Consider the following 22,566-nt stretch of genomic DNA (forward strand, 5'->3'; position numbering starts at 1 on the left):
AATGTGAGTGTGAATGGTTGTTTGTCTCTATGTGTCAGCCCTGCGATAGTCTGGCGACCTGTCCAGGGTGTACCCTGCCTCTCGCCCGATGTCAGCTGGGATAGGCTCCAGCCCCCCCGCGACCCTCTAGAGGATGAAGCGGTTAGAAGATGAATGAATGAATTATATCAGGCCACTGTAGGCCTATATGAGCGGCAGATTTTTTTAATGATGGTAATGAAACTGATACCGTTGCTATTTTTAGATACCGCAGGATACCTTTTTACCGTATTATCGCCCAACCATAGTCACATGGTTCCACACATCTGTCTCCTGGGAGAAAAGTCCTGTATTTTGTGACCCATTCACCACCACAACCTGTCTTCTTATGTTGACTTCTTGCTTGTTTATTCCCATTAGCACACTGGGCACATGATTCGTAACCTTTCTGAGTTACATGGGTTATACACAAATTATTGGTGCGTGTTTACCTTGGTTATGTATGAACTCTGCATGAGAACAGGCTGTTAAACCATGACACTCTAGGTAACCCTCTAGCTTCAGTTTTGGATGCTCAGGGATGGTGTGTCAATTTTCACTGGACACATGCATTGTGTCTTTAAAATAAAAACTATTGTGTTGACAGAAAATTAACAATTTGTCACCAAAACTACTTTAGGTTTAGGCAACAAAAAGGTTAGGTTTAGAAAAAAGATCAGACTTTGGGTTATTACACTGGAGTTAGGTGAAAGCATAAAGACACTAGAGGGTGCCTCATGCGTCGAAATCTGATGCAGACGGCTACTGACAAAGCTGCCATATTTGACACCCCGAGGATAAGAACAGGCTGCTCTATCTGTACTTCCTGCCCTCAACACTTCCTGTGCATACTGTCCTGCTACCAGTATGCCTAAGAATACCGAAGGTATCACTTGAGGGCTTCAGGGTATGCTGGATTGTTCATGCTTCTGTGTCAGGCAGTATTCTCAGTGCTTGTTAACCTGTGAATATTATTCCTGGGTGTCTGCAGAGTTTGGTGAGGCTTCCTGTTACAACAACAGTGCATGACAGCTACTCAAGGACAAAATTGGAAAACGTTAGAAGTTTATCTCAGGTGAGACACTCAAGGAGAAAGCATTCATGTAGGAACTGGTCAATTTTGAGATTTTGGGCTATTATGCTTCCATAACATGTCTTCTTTCAGACTAGTGTAACTAAAATGTCCAAAATACATATTTAGGTGTTTATTTCAGTTTAGATTTCTGTTTTGAGATTAGAAAGGGCATATTTCATAATATTTCATTGCACAGTTAAACATAACACTTCAGAAAACTTGTAATCCAAGAATGAATCATCTTAATGTGAGAAATCAACTGGGGATGTTTCATGGTGATATCAAGTGGCAACCTCCGGGACTGAAAAATGGAGCCAACACACAAGTGCCAAAAACTGCAGTTCTTTGAATGGCCACCTGAGGCTGGCTCCAGGAGCCAGTCAATCCCCATAGACCCCCATGTTAAAATACTCAGTTTTACAGCAGAAATTAACATGTTTACAGCCTGGTACAAAAACAGTTCTAGCTAGCTAATTTCCCACTTCATGACAAATGTGCATTTGTGAATTTTTATATAGCTCACCCTAGGCTTAAAGTTACACATAATTAAGGGCGGGCTGCTTTGAGTGGCAACCTGTCTACCAATAGTGTCCTCAGTTTCTCAGTTAGATCCATCCCACATTCCTCTACAGCTCAACCCTTTTGTCCAAATATGGTCACTTCTGGTTAAAAAAAAACAAGATGGCGTTGGCTGAAATGCCAAACTTCAGGCCACATAACAGGAATCCACAAACAAATGGGTAACATCACGATAGCGCAACCATTATTTTTATGGTTGATACATATTTTTATCATATTCACCTGTAGTGTCTCATTTTTTTGTCCAAAAGTTGTGGAATTTGGCAATACATATCTTTAAAGGCCATTTTCTCAAAATGAGTTCTCTCTCATTCACTACTTCAGTAGCCCTTGCATACACTAAAATTTCCAGTTATATTCTGAAGGTTTTCACAGAGGGATTTGTTCACATATTATTCATAGCCTGATTTATAAAGCATTTTATTCCTGAAAACATGGCTAAAATTGTTCTTGTTTTTTAAATCTCTGTTGACAGTATTTTCGGATATATGGAGTGATAACAAGAGATATCCAAAATTCCCTCTGTTAAAACCTTTGATTCTAATATGTCAACAAATTGGAATAAAAATTTCAGGCCTTAGCTTTTTTATTTCTGTTGACAGTATTTTCAGATTTATGGGATGATAAAAAGATGTATCAAAGATTTTCTCTGTGAAAACTTTTGACTCTGATATGTCAACAAAATGATGCAAGAATTTTGAACTTGGCTTTTTCCAATGTTCAGATTTCTTTTCTGGAAGTATGCAAATTAGCACATATTTAATTAGATAATGCATCATGTTTAAACATTACATTTCTAAAAACTTGTAATACAAAATATACTCAGCTTAATGTGGGTAACCAACTGGGGAAGTTTCATGGTGATAACTATTTGTTACAAATTGCACCCCATTCACCTCGGATGACCTCTTAGTTTGGAGATATTAGCATGGTACATATCAGATAAGCAAACAACAACCTTCACAGCACTTCATTCTTATAAATTCTGCAGCAGTTTGTGCTCACTGTCTCTATTAGATTATGTACAAATAAATAAAATATAAACAACCTTACCAGAGAGGCAGATTTACAAGCAGCTGCTGCTCCTTCTGTCTTTGCCAAGTAGACCTGAGTGGAATATTCAAATAAAAGAGCCCTTAGAGGGACATTCCAATCAATTTAACAGTTCCCCTGCTTGTGTTTACTCCGCTGAATAAGAAACACTGTCCTTTGTGAAACCTTACCTCCTTGTGTGTACTGGCTTCCCTGATGGAAATGACACCTTCAGACCCCAGCTGTCTCTCTGTGAGCAAAGTGCAGCTTTAATTTTAATATCATCTCCAAAGTAGACAATGACACTTATGTTCATAAAATGATCTGGGACCCATTCAAGCCGCTTCTGTATTTCAATATAATACATTTTATTCCCTGTGGAGCTGCATTTCACTCTGACACATTCTTTCTCATTTGCAGCTACACGAGACAGTCCCAGTGCCCAGGGCGGACAATGAAGTGTTTCCAGAAGTGAGTCAGGTGGACATTTGTGGCCACAAGTAAACACACAAGATGAGTGACAGACCTCAGCCCGTCTGCCTCCAGTCAAACACATGCACATACTCGCAGTCTGAAGCAATGAGCACCTGGCAGGTGCAGGTTACTCCCAGTGGTGTTTATCAAACTATTTGCATGTCCTGGAGGATTCCTCAATCCATCACAGCGGGAGAGTCTGGCCTCCGCTGAGCTCCGGAAGGACGTCTGCATGTCACCACATAATTGGATCCTTCAAATAAAAAAGTTAATCCTCTTTTTTTTACTCTTTGGGGTAACCCAAACACTTGCAGTGAATGAATATCATGTCAAAGGTGTGTTCATCCTCAAAGGATTTTACAGTGAGTTTTTTAAAACATTCAGTTTCTCATTTTTTATTTCATGCACTGGGATTTGGTGAATGTATTAACCCACAGGTCACTGCTGAATACAAATTCACTGTGTGTATGTGGTATTTGTGGTGTCTATACTCTGCTCACTGGACACAAAGGCACTCAGTGTAAGGCTATCTGACCACGTTCCTCCAAGGACAAATGTGAAGAATTTCTCTACACCAGCTGCTAAAAGGCACTAAGGAGAAAACAGCTATGGTAAGCGGTGCAATATAATTTATAGTGCCATCACACAAGGCTCAAGAAAAGATGCAGACTTACTGCAGACATGGAGAAAAGGAAGTGACTGCCAGCAGAAGATTTTTGCTGAGTGCAGTGTGAGGCTGAGACATCTGGAGACGATTACAGCTCTTATTGATAATCTGTTATTTTCAGTCACACCACAGAACGTAAAGAAAGCTTTCATATATGAAGTTTATATTTTAGGATAAACTGGATTTTTATTAAAGGTTAAATCCAGGTTTGAGAGACTGTACGGCTGTACTGTACTGTAGCTATGCGTGAGCTGACAAGGTTTTTAAAAACACGAGTTGTGGTAGGACCATAATAAGTGGGGATGTGGTGAGAAACTCAATACAGAAATTGATTTAGACTTTATTCAAGGAGGAACTTTCAGTAAATGAAAACTGCCTTTTCAAACTAATTATTTTTACATTTATTTATTGGGAATACACTAGTGGTGTGTGCGTCGACCCACAGCCCGCGGGTCGGGTGGTTGAGGTAGGCTTCTTAATAAATATTGCAGGTTTCAAGCAGGGTGGGTCATGAAGTGACAAAGCAGTGATCTGAATAAGTTATTATAACTAATAGAAACATTGTACAAGAATCCAACTTCCACTTTCTCTTCCCCTTCTCTGTCTCTCTCACACAACATGTAGCTTTATCATCAGCACTGCTGCGCTCAGGATTTCCATTTTCTGGCTTTTGACCAGGATAATCTGTTGAAGTCTGACATATTTAAATCTCTCCAGTCATAATATCCAGGACAAATATTTCCCTCTAGGCCTAACACTGTGTCCTAACAGCAAGCGTCTCTCTGTTCACAGTGAATACATTAATTATGCACCCCTGTAACGTCATGTAAACAAACCACGGTAGCTATCAGCTGTGCGCTTATGTAAACCAACCATGTGGGATATCAGCTGTGTGCTTGAGATCATATACTTAAGATGCTTAATAGATGGGTAAGTACTTGCTGTCTTTTTGTCATTAATGTGATTTAAAACAGAAAACATGTTTTATATTGTGATATTTACTGGAAATTACATACAACTAGTCCATACCCATTGAGTGCACAGTTGCCCACGTACAGTTTCACATGGTGTGTGTTTGGGATACAGGTCATAGGAAATTGCAGATTAATTAAATAGTCAACTGAACCCATTAAGCAGGGCAATGTATTCAGACAGAGTTTTTGTGAATTTGATAGTACGGTTGCTTTATCTTACTATATAATGACGAAAACTCTGTCTACCAAGTTTAGTAAAAATCGATATGGCGGTTAGGCCTAGATAAGAAATTAGCTCTCTAGCGCCCCCATTTTGTTTGATGGGGTCAATAATGGAGGGGTCCCCTCAGATTATGTGTGGTCATATGCCTACAAAGTTGCGTGGTGATCGGTGAAACCCTTGAGTAATATACACCTTTATGTGATGAGCCACGCCCTCTGCAATATTCATTGCCTTATAGAAGCTCAGTTTTAGTAAGTTTTCCAACTTTTGCCAAGAGGGAACTTTAGATATTGGTCCCTAGAGTATGTTCACCGAGTTTCATGCAGATCGGTCAAACAGGTTGGGTGAGGCAGGTTGGCTCTGACAACGGGCCAGGTTTTCAAAAATCCCACCATTTTTGATATAACCTGAGTTCTTATTAGAATGCAGGTGTATTTCCAGATGACAATTGGGCCCCTCCACCCTACGGGCCCCAGTGAAACAACACCACCCACACTGTCTATATTAACACCCCTGAGCTAAATGGAATTCAGATGTCATTAATCTGATCATTTACACCTGTGCTTTCTCTACTGTGACAAGCAAAAATGTCCATTGAGTATGGTGACCTCCGGTACGTTTCAGGTCAACTACAACCTGAGCAGAGGTCTAATCATCAAAAATAACTAAAAACGCCTGAGCTGTGTGTAGGGATTTTGTCTTGAGGCCATTCTTTGTTTCAGAAGTAACACATTTGACAACCTAATACACTTTTCCTCTGTCATTTATACAATAGTAAAATAGCAGCTGTTCATATAAAGTGGCCAGAGTTTCCAGAGATGAGGTAAACTTGCATAAAAGTAATCCTTGTGTGCAAAAACCTCTTAAGACCGTTTTCAATACCCAGTTTCAAATGTTTTTTCAACTTTGATTACAAGCTGACGTCAGATCATGACAGATTTCTTTATCTGGGGTCCAAACTCCAGCGACACTTCTTGTTGCTGCTTGGACATATTGCATTTTGTATGTAATACAACTTCACCTACCTACCCCAAGGTAGGTGAAGTTGTGCCAGAAATCATCACCCTGTTTCTACAGATTTCTTTATCAGGTCATCTGCTTCTGGCACGCTACTGCAAATGTGTCATTATATACACTGGGTGCCATGCCATTGTTCCAACGACCAAAATTTTTTAAAGCCCCATTAGTCCGAAAAATGTTCCATTGGAACATAAGCTCGTTTCGCTGACAGCCAGTTATCGCCCATTGCTCCAAAGTCCCATTTCTCTAAAAATACACATTCCCTGCAGTTAATCTCGGTTTCCCAGCAACGTTTGAGAAACCGATTCTGGGTGTTTTTACCGACCCTTTGCTTTGTTCCTGGCAGCATCTGAGCAACCAAACCCATATGTTTGTCACCCACCTGCCCTTCCTTTTCCAATGATTTTTGTGCTGAAACCTTCACCACAGCGTCGCTGAGAAAGTTAATATATCCAGGTTTCACAGAAATGTACAATGCAAACATTTTTTTCTAGTGATTGGGTTGTCTTACTGCAGAGAGTTTGTATTTTCAAATAATTGGGACTTCAGAACAATGGGGGTTGTTAGAGAAATGGGTTTTCAATCCAGTAAGACTTTTGGGACTAATGGGTCCTTGGAATTCTGGGTGGTTGGAACAATGGGTAGTACCCCTACACCACTACATATAGCTACATGCTAATGTCAGGGAAACATTCAATCTTGGCTGCTGATATTATTATTCTTTCTTCAATTTTGGATCACATTCCTGCTGAAATATGTCGTAGTAGTGTTTAGAAGCTTTTACTGGTGATTATTCACAGTTCCAGCACAGTATGAGAAAAATTAAAGCATTTAAACATGTTCTAATAGAAACCCAAACTACAATATATGGCCCTGAAAATAATCATAATATGTCCTCTTTAATATTTTTTTTTAACCTCTCCAACTCCGCCAGGACGCCGACGTCCTCGCTCCCCTCCTCCTCTGTTAAATGGTATCTCCCAGGCTCACTACGTCATCAAACCATGTGATGTTTGGTATTGCCGGATTCAGGAAGCTCTCGACTTTTCGAAAATAACATCATTTTTCTTTTATTTACTATGTATTTCGCACCAGAGCAGCCTAAACACACAAAGTCCAAAATTGCGATGAGTGGTGACAAGTCATGGTTTTTCGACAGGAGAAGTTAAAGGATTACTCACAATCTTACGCGGAGCTGTTAGCGAGGACTTAGCTGTTTTATAAAACATAAGACTCTCACTCCTACCACTATTTTTGGCTGAGATATACCGTCTAGAAAGTGGGATCATAACTTTCACATTTCATATGGCTTTATTTGGTTATATTTTATGGTGTTTCTGTGTCAAAACAACATCAGCTATCATAATCACACCTGATTTCAATAAGGTACAATGTTTGAAGCTGGCTGAGTGTTGTTTGATCACTGACAGTACTTATTTTGAAGCCGAGTGACCGACTTGTCATTTGGAGCTCCGCCTGGATCTTTTCATGGAAAAAGCAATCTTCTTAAAATTTGAAACAAATGTTCATTGATAGTGAGCCTACAGCCCCACAGTGTCATTTACCTACTAAGACGAAGCCACAGACAGTTATTCATCCTGAAATACATTTTTTATTTTATTTTAGGCAAAATCTTCAATTTTTTACTGACTTCAGAGGCCCATTACTCTGTCTCTGTATTACATAGAGTAATTACTTAAGCGAGTTTTCTTTCTGACAAGACCCCATGCATGCATGTAGTCAAAGCGGTTCAGAAGCTCGTCATTTTAGGCGTTTTTGCTACAAAATGGGGGTGGAGTACACATTAATGAAGACAGTTTAGGAAAGCTTAACACTCTTTGAAATAGTTTTACAGTAAAGTGTTTTTCTTTTCAATTAATTGGTCATGTTGTTTTCTCATCGGTCTCATCTGTTATTTGATTGCTGCCAAGGACACTTGTGAAAGATTCATAATCTCTAGCTATTCTAGATGAAGTTTAAACAAGTAACTAAAAGTAAACCTCAACTGTTTGGGATGTTTCTGATTAAGGGAACATTTTAAAAATTCACTTTTATCATAAACCATTTTTCATTTATGTGCACTATAAGTAAAGCACCCAACAGCAACACCAAATCTCAAAATGTTCTCTCAGATCACCGCTGGTGAAACTGTGAACAGTGAACTGTGTTGACTTAGAAAACAACATCAGTTTATGATCTGTTGTTGTTGGTGAGGATGTGCATCCTAAGCATTTAGATGAGTGAAAATAACAGCAGTGGAGCAGCAAAACACCAAACAGGACTGCTAAATCTGAATTGGTAGAGAACAGGCAGTGATGTGCTTTGGGCTGCACGCTCTCTGGCTCTGGCTATTGATCCCTGTAAAGGAATGGATGAGGCAGCCTCCAGTCCTAATTGGCTCATCATTACCGAATCATGGACGCACACACGCATCCACACACACTCTATTCAATCACTTGTAGTATAGCCAAGGCTCTATGGGCCACTACCAAGATTATCAATCATGTGAAAGGAATACCGTAATTATTTTGGAAGAAAGGGGCTGAACATTAGAAGGCTGAGCTGACAAGCTCCAGTAACAATCCCTCTACACGTATTCCTTTCTTTACGCCAGCTCCCCCAAAGGGTCACTAAAAGTCAGATCTGTAATTTAAAGCTTGTCTGTGGCAAATATCTATTGACATTATGAATACAGACATTTTAATTGTTCTCTCAGCAAGAACTAGTCCCATAAAACAGCAGGAAGTGGCTCTTCAGACACACGACTGCTCACTTGTCCCTCCATAAATGTCATCTACAGTCACCAGTCTTGATGAATTGTGTGGAACGTCTCAGGGAATTTTCTGTTTATCCACCATTTATATTTCATGTTGCCTCACTTTCCCAAATTTAATGTTTTCCATTTCTTTATTTGTGCTTCATGGATGAATTACTGAACGAGCCTACCAGACACAGGCCCAGCAGTCCAAAGTGTCAGGTTAGCCCCCTGGCCTTTGCTTGCAAAATGTCACTCAAATTAAGTTGTACCGACTAGGGAGTGACTCAAAAGGAACACAAAGAGACACAGAAAGTTAGCAAAGAGATGCAAAGGAAGTGCAAAGTGACACAAAGCAACCACAAAGAGACACAAAATGACTACAGAGCAACACAAAACGAACCAAGTATGGCACAAGAAATTACAGAAAGACACAAAATTAAAAAAAATTCCTGAAAGAGACACAAAGTCACCCCAATAAGACATACAGTTACCTCAAAGAGATCTAAACAACTACAACAAGGCCAAACAACCACAAGGAGACACAAAATGACCACAAAGAAACACAGAAAGACAGCAAAGGAACTTCAAAGAGACACAAAGCAACCGCAAGAAAGACACAAAGACACAAAAAGACACCAAAAAGACTCAATTATACCTCAAAGAGACACAAAATTACTCCAATAAGACATAGGATGCATTCAGACTGCCGCTAATTGGTCAGCTTTAAGTGAATCCTTGTCCACTTCCACGGATAGTTTGGTTCGTTGGGAGTGGTGTGAACGCTCATTCGAACTCTGGTGTGGACCAAATGAGCGAACCCTGGTCCGCTTGAAAACTGGGGGTCTCGGTTCCCTTGTAAGTGAACCCTGGTACGTTCGCGTGGGAAATGCAAACGGACTATCCAAAACCAAAGAGAGGAAGTGAACCAAAGAGAGGAAGTGATGTAGAGTGCAGTGCATTTGTGGTAGTAAAAAAACAAAGCCAACAGCACAAACCAGGAGAAGCGGAAGAAGAGGTAAAAAACAAAAAAAAATTTCTTCCTGGTCAGTGGTCGTTTCGGGCAATACCCCCACTGAAATTCTGCAAAAAGATGCAAAGGAACTGCAAAGAGACACAAAGCAAGCATGAGGAGACACAAAATGGCTACAAAGAAACACAAAATGACCAAGACAGACACAAATAAGACACAAAAATACCTCAAAGAGACACAAGACTACTTCAGTCAGACACACAGTTACCTCAAAGAGACCCAAACAACTCCAAGAAGACACAAAACAACCAAAAGGAAACACAAAATTATCTTAGACACTAATGACTCCAAAAAAACAAACAAACAAGGTGACCCAAAATGACTACAAACAGACACAACGTGACTAAAAAAGACACACAATTACCTTAAAAAAAACCCAACCCAAATTTGCTCAGAGACCCAAATTCAATTCAGTTCAATTCAATTCAATTCAATTCAATTCAATTCAATTCAATTCAATTTTATTTATAAAACCCAATATCACAAATCACAATTTGCCTCAGAAGGCTTTACAGCATACAACATCACTCTGTCCTTGGAACCTCACAGAGGATAAGGTAAACTACACGAAAGACACAAAAAAAGACACAAAGGCACAAAAATGACTCAAAAATACATCAAAGAGACAGAAAAATTCCTCAGTAAGATGCACAGTTACCCCAGAGACCTAAACAACTACAACCCAGCACAAAACAATTACAAGGAGACACGACATGACGAAAAAGGACACAAAATTACCTGAAACAAACACCAAATTACCTCAAATGGACCCAAATGACTACAAAAAAACATAAGACAACAAGGAGACACAAAATAACCACAAAGAGACACAAAATCATAAAAAAGATATAATGACTACAAAGAGATGCAAAACCACCACAAAGTCTGTGTGTGTTGCTCCCATCTAGGAGAAGTAACAGGGCCCCTTGCATATCTGTGCCCAAGGGCCAATTGTCTCATAATTCACCCACGCTCTGCTTCCACCTTCATATTTCTCCCCCATCCTCACTTCACCTCCAATTTCTATGTTCCACTCCCTTAGTCATACATTTTCCTCAACGACAGGGATGTTGAGCAGACATCCAGTAGCAGGTGTTTTTATCATTGCATCTCATTATATTTGGATTCTTTTCTGACAGGTTGCAGCACTGTGAAAAGTCAGGATGACATGTTCCAGACCTGTAATCTGGTTGCAGTGTCTATCTGCATTAGTTGTACTTGCCTATTTCCTTTCTGGGTCACATACCATACTATATAGCCAAATTTGGCCTTCAGCTGCCTTGTATTGTTGATCTTAATTCCTTTAGAAGTATCAAAATGAGACTCCCTCCTGCAGCCTCCTTTTCAGAACCTGTGTCTCTTGGAAGACTAGCAGAATTCCACACACAGAGCACACCTGCAACCACTGGCAAAACCCGCTCAGGAATTTGAATGTTGATGTGATTACAGCAAGTCTGTGGTTATTTAGTGGCGCCAACGCTAGTAAATATCCTTTTATCTATTCTAATAAATTTATCCCGAAGAGTAATGACTTATCTTTACTGAGAACTCAATGATGGATACTCTGCACTGCCTCCATAACATTATGGCTTCTGGCTATGAAACCCAGGTGATGGCAAGATGCACTCACTCAGCAGACTTTTGTGTTCCAGAGAAACCATCAGTAGTCATCAGTGTGATGCAGTTCTCAGTCAAGGAGAGATTCCACAAAGCTCCAAAAAAACATTTATATTTTTCAAAGAAAACAGAACCATGTGAATTATTTTTTTAACAAGAACTGAAAACTTTAACAACCTTTTTATAAGTCTGATTAAATTGTAATGAAGAGATAATCAGCTTTACATCTGTAGCACCCTTGTTTACGTTTTTAGGTTCAGAAATACTCTATAGACCTCTCTGTGTTAGGACAGCTGTGGTATTTCATATACCAATAACTGCAAGGCTTCTACAGCTGGATGCAAATGTTAGCACTTTGCAAACTTGTACCTGCCAACACCTGCAAAGCTCAGTACCATAACTGATCTGTTACCTATAACTACACCCCAAGTCATATGCGGGCCTGCCCTGTCACGCCATTATGCATAACACATTGTTCCATTTGGATGTGCAAAGCACTCAATCAGCTTCCATTTGTTGATTTAATGCATAATGGCACAAGATAACCCATTTTGCGGTAATCATGTGTCCACATCTCCAAAATAACTGTCCTATGGGGAACCGTACCTATGTTCCCCGGGTCCTATGTTCCCCCATAATATAGGGACCGGGGAACATAGGACCCTTTTTCCGAAAAAGGGTCCTATGTTCCCCGCTTTTCCAAAAAAGGGTCCTATGTTCCCCGGGTCCGATGTTCCCCACGAAACGCGAAAGAAAAACGCACTTACGCGCAGACAACGCTCCCTAATACATATATTTCGAAAGGGCTCATTTTCTCCACTATAATTGCCAAATTCCGCGACAAATAGCCTATGTGGGGCTTCACTGATTTAATTCAGCATTTTCCCACATAGTTTAATGTTGCTTATAAGATATAGCCCATGTGACGCGCATATCCAAATACTATAATGTAGGTTATTTTAGGTTGTAATTCGCTATCAGTTTTATGTGAACCAATGGAGAAGCTTGATGCCTTCGTAATGTTGACAGTGTCTGTCCTATTCATGCATAGCCTATAGGCTACAGGTGCTGGAAATAAAGTTTAATTAATAGGCCATCACACACATAGCCTATATACACCGCATAGGCTATTTGGCGCAGAATTCGACAATTATAGTGGAGAAAATGAGCCCTTTTTAAATATATGTGATTCTTGGGGAGCGTTGTCTGCGCCTCTGGGCATTGAATCATGCGATCACATGAGGTAAGTGCGTTTTTCTTTCGCGTTTCAGGGGGGAACATCGGGGGACATCAGGGGGGAACAAAGGACCCTTTTTCGGAAAAAGGGCCCTTTGTTCCCCCTATGTTCTGCACCCGGGGAATATAGGACCCTTTTTCGGAAAAAGGGTCCTATGTTCCCCAGTTGCAGAACATAGGGGGGAACACAGGACCCAGGGAACATAGGGATGACCCCGTCCCACGGCGCAGCCAGCAGCATCTTCAGTTTCTTAATGATGTTTTGTCGAATACCCTCTGCATATTTTGTTAATCTGCCATGTGATACAGTTGTCTGAGGCTGTTGAGTGTCCACACATCAGCTCAGACACCTAATATTATTTTTGTTCTTACTGACAGGTACCTGACCTGGTGCAGGGCTCCACCTTGTAAGCATGTTAGTATGCTGGTGTTAGCATTCAGCTCAAAGCTTTGTTGTGCCTCAGTACAGCTAGACAAAGCATCTGGAATGGCTGTTGTATTCAGGCAGTTGTGTTTTTTAAAGGGCAGGGCAGGCTGCCGACACAACATTGACAAGTGATCATATCATCAAGTTAATATGACAAACATGTTTACAAATGTTGCCTATCTACACATCCTGCAGACACAAAGCCACACTAGCAACATTAGCATTCACTAAGCAAGTCGTGAAGTGGATGTAGCAGAGCTTGTGAGCTGTTAACAGCTGTTAAATGGGATCTATGAGCAGTGCGGGACCTAACCCTCATTCTGCTTCTCACTTGATTTGATAATGTCCTTCATAAACACAAAATTAGAAAGTAAACAAAGTCATAAGAAAATTTCTGATTTTGTCTGTGCTTTGCTCACTGGCTGGAAGTGAGCATGGCTCAGAATTGTTTACTACACATTTATAGTTGTGGTCCTGATGAAGCAAAGTGCTGCTTAAGTGTTTAGCTGAGTATTAAACAAAAATGTTTTCAGCATTAACTTTGTTGCTTATTTAGCTGTGATTATTCAGCGTTATAGAGAAATGCTTAAGTTATGAAAAAATTCATATTAGTGCAGCTTTCAGTCCGAACTTTGGCACCTTTTGACTACTTCTTTGCAAACAGAAACTACTTCACTCCATTGGATGATCAAAACATTTAGTGATGAATCAGTATATATGACTGATGATCTCAGGCCCAGTATGGCTGTCTCAATCTGCTATAGCAGGCGCTGTGATAAACTGATATGTAAAATAGGCTCTGAAGTCTCCAGCTCAGCTCTGGTTATCCGAACAAACAGCTGATTTTTGTTGGTATTGTTTACACTATGAGAGCAGTTACCATAACAGAGATATGTTAATGAAGTTATGCATATGTAAAAGTCACCCTAATTATGCAGGACTGAGGAAGATAAGTGTGTGCTGGATTTTTCAGAAAAGCAGAGAAAGAAAAAAAATGATTCCCAAGCAGTGACACAAAAGTGGAAAATACATACCAGGTTATTCATTAAAGTCACTAGCACCATTGTGTATATGTTATGTGTCTTCTAACTAGGCTGTCTATTTCATGTAGGGTGGGTACTATATAACAGAGGTGGGACTAACTCATTGTTTTGCAAGTCGAAAGTAAGTCCCAAAGTCAAGACAGGCAAGTCTCAAGACCTAAACTTTGAATTTAAGTCCTAAACAAGTCAGAATGCTCTCTTCACCAAATGCAATGCCAATATTACATTTTGCTTTCTAAAATTTTTATTTATTTGTTAAAACTAGTTTGCCAAAAATTTCCTAACGTTAGCTAAGCATTAGTCTCGATATACAGACTCTACATTCAGTGAACGTAGAGTCTGTAGGCAAACCCCAGAGATCTTGCCTCCGGAAGAAGAGCTGAAGAGCCCTGGTTTCCGGTTATAGGCTGTTTGTAGTCCGCGTGATATTGACCAATCACATTTGAGCTGGCTGCAGTTGTTGCCAGGTTATACGGTCCGTGCGGTGAACTAACGAGGCGGAACATAATTGGCATCACTGCAAACTCTGAATCCATCGCAATGGTTCGGCATATTTACTTATATATAAACGGAAGTCGGAAACGGAAATTCGCCTCCTCCGCCCAAATCAAACCGGAATGCCAAAAAATTTGCCCCGATCACACAAAAAGCGTTTTAGCAGCTGCTAAACTCCTCGAGTTGAAAAAATTTCAACTCAGAGAGGAAAAGTGCTCCACATTGTCTCTTGTCGTCTTTTTTTCCCCCATTATCCAATGGGATGATCCGAGAGGAGGGCCTTCTGTGATGGTCACGACAACAAGTTTACAGTTGGTAAACAATGGAGGAGAAACTGGATACCCAGAGTTATACGGCCCAACGATAGACAGCAGGTTGTCAAACTGCCTGTTACGCCCCACCCTTAGGCCGCCCTATGGGGCAAACAAAATTCCATCACTGACCCAAAATATTAACTTTTTATTAATATTAACTTTTTCTGCACCTTCTTGTTTTATTAACAAATTAACAAGCAAACAAGACAACAAAAATCCCACACTGAGCGGCAGCAGGACCAGCAGCAGTCTCCACACCAGAGGCCTCTCTCCTTTGCTGCTGGCACAGGAGCTCTTAAGCACCTCCTCCATACCAGGTGCGCTGCACCTCCTTAAGTAATGCAGCACACCTGGGCAGATCTACAATGGAGGGAAAAGGGACAGCAGCACAGAATACACACAACCGTAACACCCCACCCTTAAAACAATTGTAACCCAGTAGAACACTGAGTTCTGTAAAGTTATTTTACTCCCAGTGTTATTTTATGTATTATTTATTTCATTCCAGCACATTTTATTTTATGTTTGCTAATCAAGAGCTGTATCCGAAACCGCATACTAACGTACTACATACTACATACTACATCAGTATGTACTGCATAGTGCATACAAAATGTATATGCAGTATGCCATTCCAGCAGACCGTCACAGTATGCAGTATACATCCAAGTATCCCAGAATGCATTTCGCACCAGCCCACAGCGAAAGCGGAGAGTTCAAAGCAGGCAAAAAGCTCCTTTAATTTCCACTGTAGCGCTGTTAATATATCACTTTATTAAGTTTTAATATTTTTTCAAGCGTATAAGTAACTGTTTAGATCCCCAACATGTGGTCAGTTTATCCAAATAACGCCTGTTTGGGAATTTGCTCCGACGTATTCGGGGATGAGAAGAGCCGCTGTGGGAGCTGCTGGACAGGAGCAGCAAGCAGCTCGCAGCTGGAATACCGAGATGATCGCCGGTCAACCTCCGTCGTCATCCGTGGAGAAAGCAATCCGATGAACTGACCTGCTGCTCTTTGGAGATTTACCGCTGGCTGATTTAAATCCTTTTGGAAGATGAATGTTGGTTTCATAGATGAAATCTAACAATTGTAGCTGCCACATTAGTTTGTCTGAATATAAATTGAAGCTTCATGTTTTTACTTGACAGAACAGCAGCGCTACCTCTGGGGCTCTTATGTACAGACATCATAATTTCAATAAATATAAATGTATTAAAATGAACAGATCAGTCTATATTGAATTTCGTTTTATCTTATTAAGCTACACAAGCTTGGGTTTTTATTCTAGCTACATTACAGACAACATGATTTAGTGCATCTCTATGTACGTTAAGTCAGGTAGGTGTCAAAGATTTGGCATGACGCTTAATAAAATAATATCACGCGCACAGTACAGTACGGGATGACGCTTAATAAAATAATAACATCTCCGCAGTATTCCCGGCTTGATCACTCTTGTCCGCCATTACGACAATTGACTGGTCCCGGTCAAGGGCGCATTGCATTGTGGGAAACAGTAGGCGAGGTAGACTGGTCTGATGCATACTGTGGAATTTTTCCAAATCAGTACGACATCCGGGCATTTTTTGCATACTGCAGATTATGCTTTTGTTTGCATACTGCATACTATATACTACATTTTGGCAATATCAGTAGTACTTCTAGTATAGTAGGCGGTTTACTAGAAGTATGTACCGAGGTGTCAATCACAGGTATCCTACCTATACTTGATTCTTATTGGTTCAATCAGCTAATGAAGACTTCTGATTGGAGAGGACAGTCAAGTCCCACCCTCTTCACGTAGTAGGCCGTCAGTCAGAGGCACGGAGACGACAGGAGCAGACGAAACAGACATATTGCTAAATGACTAGCAAAATTAAAAGTAGTGGTCTGTATAAATTTAAGCAGAAGTCTGAGAGTGAAGTGACCGACCGGATCCACGGACCTGTGCGCCAGGAGTTTTAACATCTTTTGGCAGCGTCTTGGTGAGTTGAGCCGAGCTAAGCTAATGTGGCTAACTGCAGCTAACAATGGTAGCAGGAGGTCTTGCAGAAAGTTTGTTTCCTTGCTAATATGTGAACTTGACTTTCTACACACTGCTATGATATGAAGAGTGTTAAAGCAGCATAATTTTTACATTGGTAACCTGATAGAAAAATATGCAATATGAGTAATAAGTCAATTTTCTGTTGGTGGTGGATTAATTATTTTTTGTATTCTTTTTATGTTATACTGGGTACACTTGCAGCATAGCCCTCCTGTTATGCACCGCCAGTGCTAATAATATGCAGTATGGTTAAAAAAAACTACTGTGTGATGTGTATCATCAATGCTGACGTGCTGTCATTCAGCTCATGATTTAAAAAAGATACATACATGTCTATTTCATGGATAAAATGTCAATAATCATAATTTAATGTGTAAATTGTTTAATAATCATAATTCATGGTTAAAAAGCTAAAAAGATAAGTTATGTTAAAAGGGATGAAATATTTCATGAGAAATGCTGAACAGTAATTCGTGAAGTTAATTACTATTGTGTTACAGTAGTGTTTGAAGAATTTTGATGTGATTTTATAATGGTCATAAGAGACAGGAACTCAGACATAACCCAGAGAGTAATAGTCTTGTTTCTGCACAGGCTAGGTTTTTGAGATTCCCTGGAGAAAACCCCTAGATTTGGATGTGGATTCAGATTCTCCTTGACGAAGGAGATGGCGAGCCAACTGTGAAACTGAGCATCTCCTTATCCGAGGAGCTGGAGTGACATCACCCTTGCCCCAAGGAGGAAACCCCCCTTCTCGTCTTTTCCCCTTTCACCCCTGTGGTAGGAAAGACACTTGTCTTTATCTGGACACATTTCCCCCACCAATACAACATGCTAACATTATTAGCACAAGTCTATGGCATTTTACATTGTATAAATTAGCCTAGCGTGGTACTCCCTGTGATCCACCCTCTTTTATTAAGGTCTCATGTACCCACACAGATCTCTGTTTCTCTGTGCCCAACAAACTATTTACTGACAGCCTCTCACCCTTAACCAGAGCTAGAGCAAGTACCTTCTGCCTGAACATTTTAGTAAGTAGCTACCAAAAAAACAAACAAACAAACAAAAAATGGTAGATATTGATTTGATTGATATTAAATTGATTGGGAGTTCAACCTGGAAACTGACCATAAAGCGCTGCAATGGCTGGATCAGATGACAGATACCAACAGTCGGATCACTTGCTGGTTCCTGTCCCTTCAACCTTACTGGTTTTCCACCCATTACCGACCAGGAAAGCAGAGCGCGGTGGCTGACTTCTTGTCTCAAAACGTGGTTAGCGAGCCTGTCTGAGGGGAGGAGGTGAGAGAGCTGGACAGCATCCCCTCACTAAGGTGAAAAGGGAACACACACATGCATGTTGACCAGGGCCAGAGTGGGACTCATTTTCAGCCCTGGAGTTTCATGCCTCAGACCGGCCCACTTTCGATCACGACCTATTATAACCTTACATGTTAAGTCTACAATAGTGCACCGTTTTCTACAGGGTTTCCGCGGGTCATTAAAAAGCATTAAAAGTCATTAAATAGATTTTGCGAAAATTAAGGCCTTAAATGGCATTAAAAAGCATTTAATTCGATGTCCAGAGGCATTAAAAAATTAAATACACTTGATGGAAAAAAAACATTGTTATTCACGATTTATTTTGATTATATAAACATTTAATAATTTTGATCGGAAGTATAATGTGATGATTGACAGGCGGAACCCTTTAATTGGCTATTGTTTACGGTCGGTGCACGAAGTCACAACACCTGATGCTTGGAATGCAACGTTCTGTGAGCGTGCCCATGCTGTGGCGAAAGAGCGGAGGGAATATTAGCGAAATGTCGGAAAAATGCAATAGTGGAAAGCTGACATAACCCATGGCCCGGGCCAATAAAAAAGTATGTCGGGCAAGTTGATTGACAGGTAACAGGCCCGCTCGGGCCAGTGACGCTGTAAGGCTTTTTTTGTCAGGGGAACAACTCCAGCGGATTTTTATCCCACTTTTCTCGAGCCTTCAGTGGATTTATTGGGCTTTTTAGCCAAAGGTGCCCTCACCTTTGCTCGTGCAGTGAAACGCCGGAGGAGGGGGAAACGTGCCGGTGTGCTTGTGCATCTTTGCCAACGCGGACACCGCATACCGCTGCCATGCAGGTATATTTCTCTCCAACGTGCGTTCGCTGGCCAGTAAACTGGATGAACTTCAGCTACTGATGGTGAAAAACGGAGACTTTCTACATCTGCAGTTTTGTGCTTCACGGAGACGTGGCTGTGTGGATCAATACCGGACTCTGCGCTGCAGCTGGCAGGCTTCCAACTCTTGAGCGGATCGTAACACGGAACTCTCCGGCAAAACTAAAGGTGGAGGTATCTGTTTTTACACTAACAGCGGCTGGTGTAATGACGTGACAGTGATCCAGCAGCACTGTTCTCCTGATCTGGAATCTTTTTTCATCAACTGCAAACCTTTTTACTCCCCCCGTGAGTTTGTTTCATTCATTCTGGTCGGTGTTTACATCCCACCGCAGGCCAACGTGCAGGAGGTAGGCTACAGCGCACGCTCGCCGACCAGATAGGCTACTGTGTGTGGAGCGGACTCCTTAGTTATTGTCCTTGGCGACTTTAACAAAGGTAACCTCACCCATGAACTCCCCAAATACAAACAGTTTATAAAATGTCCGACCAGAGAGAAGAATATCCTGGATCACTGTTACACAACTGTTAACAACGCCTATCACGCCGTCCCCCGCGCTGCACTGGGCCACTCTGACCACAACACCGTCCACCTGATTCCCTCATACAGGCAGAAGTTAAAGCTCTGTAAACCTGTTGTGAGGTCATCTAAGAAGTGGATGAGTACACAGAGGCTGTGACATCATACATCAGCTTCTGCGAGGACTGCTGTATATACCATCACGCACTACGATGAGGTATAATGGAGTTAAATGAAATGAAGTTAAATGAAATGAAGTTTTATAGACATTTTTTCTCTCTCTCTCTTTTTTTTTACTTGGGCCAGTAAGAATATACAAGGGGCCAGTAAAACTCTGAACTACTGGCCCGGGGGGCCAGTGGGGAAAAAATGTTATGTTGAACACTGTGCAAGTTTCAGCAGAAGTGGTTGGATGAGGAACTATTCAGAACCTGGTTAAAGCCTGTCGACGATAAACCACGAGTGGCGTTTTGCAGCGTGTGCAAAAAGATCTTCAAACACAATGCCCGTCAATGCGGTGAAATCACACATGCTGTCAGATAGTCACAAGTCGGTGATTAAAGGCAGGCAGCAGTTAACTGTGCTGAATTTCTTTGCCGTGACCAGCAACGCAACTTTTGCTTTCGCCACCACAACTGCAGCTGCTGCTGCTACCACCACCACACCTGCCGCTACAGTGACTGCCTCCAGCCTTTTCAGGTTAGAGTTAGTTTTTCACATCATTCTTCAGGCTGGTTTTGTTCTTTTTGAAATGTACAAATAAACCGTCTTGTGGGCCATCTGCAGTTTGACATGAGCATTAAATTTGTTTAAAGTGGCATTAAAAAGGGCAATAAAAAGCATTAAATAAGATTTGCTGATACCTGCAGAAACCCTGTTCTAAAGCCTTGTAATTCAGTGTATTTTAAAGTAAGGGTTGCTTCACAATGTCGATTTATTTCAACATGAGTGCACATCTCCAACATTATTCTTTACAACACAACATCCTTTTCAACAATATCAGAAGTGTTCACAGATATCCAAACCTTAAAAATGAAATGAGTAAATAAAAATATTAAATTTGAAAAAAATAAAAATAAAATAAAAAGTGTTGCACTCTCTAATAACACTCTCTTTTTCCTCTGCAATGAACCAGTTCCATCACAACTTAGATTTCACAAATATGAAAACACGAGTTAAAGGGCAAATCTCCAACACTATTCTTTACAACATCAGATGTCCTTTTCTGCAGTATCAAATATCAAGCAAATAAGTGTTCACAGATATCTAAACCTTAAACATGAATAAAGAATAAAAATAAAAAAGCAGTGCTGGACTCCAGTAAAAACCAGAGCTCTGGAACCAAAAATCCCTTAATTCCTCCATCATGCTCTGCACCTTCATGCCATTGGGTTCATCCTGTTTGTTGAGATTTACTACCATCCAAACCCTACACCTGGTAACAATAAAAAGGTGCAGCAAGCATTTTTTTTTTACTAGTGGCATTCAATAAAAAAAAAAAGCAGCAATCTGCAAGATGCTTTCTGTGTGATCAGAACCTTAGTTGATTGAGGAAATGAAGGAACATGAATTGATTTGTGGCACACTTTTTAAGCAACATACTTTATAATCTTTGAGTTTTGGGGAAAGTAAGTTTTTTTTTAAAGATTAATTTTTTATGGGCTTTTGCCTTTAATGGATAGGACAGTGTGTGTGTGGAGCAAAGCCACAGAAAAAAGATGGGGACGTAGGTGTCAATCTTGTGTGTTTGTTTAAAGGAGGAGATAAGATTGGCCTCCTCCAATACGAAAGAGGCTCTTGTCTTTCTTCTGATTGGCTCAGCCGCAGTCATCAGTCATTACTCATGGCAGACCAGGCTAGTTTGACCGAAAACATGGATAAAGCCGTAAAAAAAGTGGTGTGGAAAAAACTCAAATAAAAAAACTTAAATCTTTACAAGAAGAGGCAGCGAAGTGCTCCAAAATAACCAACCTGTTTGGCCGCAGCGTTGGTTGACGGGCCGAGGCTGCTGGTGTTGCTAACGACGGAGATGGAGCTGGAGGCAACAGTGCCATTATAGCAGGTGTATTAACGTTAGCTAACGTTCGTGAGTGTGTAATGAGCAAGGTTGGCTTTGGCAAATTGCATATTTCTTCTAGGTGTCTGTTTCAAGAGGCCAACTAGCCTACTAGGTATTGCATTAGGTCATTATAATTTAAACCTGTACTAAAAGAAAATATGTGCTTGCTTTTTTTCCTGTGGATGCATGCAATTAATGTTAGGTGGTGCTCCCAGTCCCAAGGACAGTGAAGCTGAGACCAGAAATATGACAGGTGCAATGTGAAGGCATAGCCTACTATGCATTACATTTTAGCCAGAGGAAAACCTTTTTAGTAGTATTAAGTGGGATTTTTTTGTTGTAGTAATAAGTTGACTAAAGGGGCAGACAATTATGTTGTGCATAATATCAGATGCATTAGGATAGAGTCAAATGCTCTCATTTTGAGTTAGATAATACGCACATCGCCATTTGTGGCCAATTCATTATTGCATTTATTTTATAGTCTGGAATTAAACAATAACTGCTGATTTTCTTATGCAGTTGATTCTGAGGACAGCGTTTGTGTAGTGTGTACAAGCATATAGAGGATTATAGGTAGAAACATGTGGGTCGGTGTGTGGGCCGGTGTGTGGGTCGGTGTGTGGGTCGGTGTGTGGGCCGGTGTGTGGGTCGGTGTGTGGGCCAGTGTGTGGGCCGGTGTGTGGGCCGGTGTGTGGGTTGGTGTGTGGGCCTGTGCGCCTGAATGTCCCGGGCTGAATTTGTGTCCCAGTCCGCCCCTGGTCTCGTCTCTTA

At 40.8% G+C, this 22,566-nt stretch overlaps 1 protein-coding gene across 2 annotated transcripts in view; it reads left to right on the top strand.

The window, feature by feature from the left end:
- The window catches only part of LOC126399534 (urotensin-2 receptor), a 171,958-nt gene extending 168,504 nt beyond the window's left edge, over positions 1-3,454 (top strand). Inside the window, exons 4-5 of one of the 2 annotated variants that reach the window (XM_050059561.1) lie at positions 1,010-1,093; positions 3,125-3,454. The gene's annotated coding sequence lies outside the window, so the exon portion shown is untranslated. The remainder of the gene's footprint in view (positions 1-1,009; positions 1,094-3,124) is intronic. The other variant, XR_007570907.1, reaches the window with a different exon arrangement.
- Positions 3,455-22,566: the final 19,112 nt, after the last annotated feature.

The sequence above is a fragment of the Epinephelus moara genome, chromosome 13 (assembly GCF_006386435.1).
Source record: "Epinephelus moara isolate mb chromosome 13, YSFRI_EMoa_1.0, whole genome shotgun sequence".
NCBI lineage: Eukaryota > Metazoa > Chordata > Actinopteri > Perciformes > Serranidae > Epinephelus > Epinephelus moara.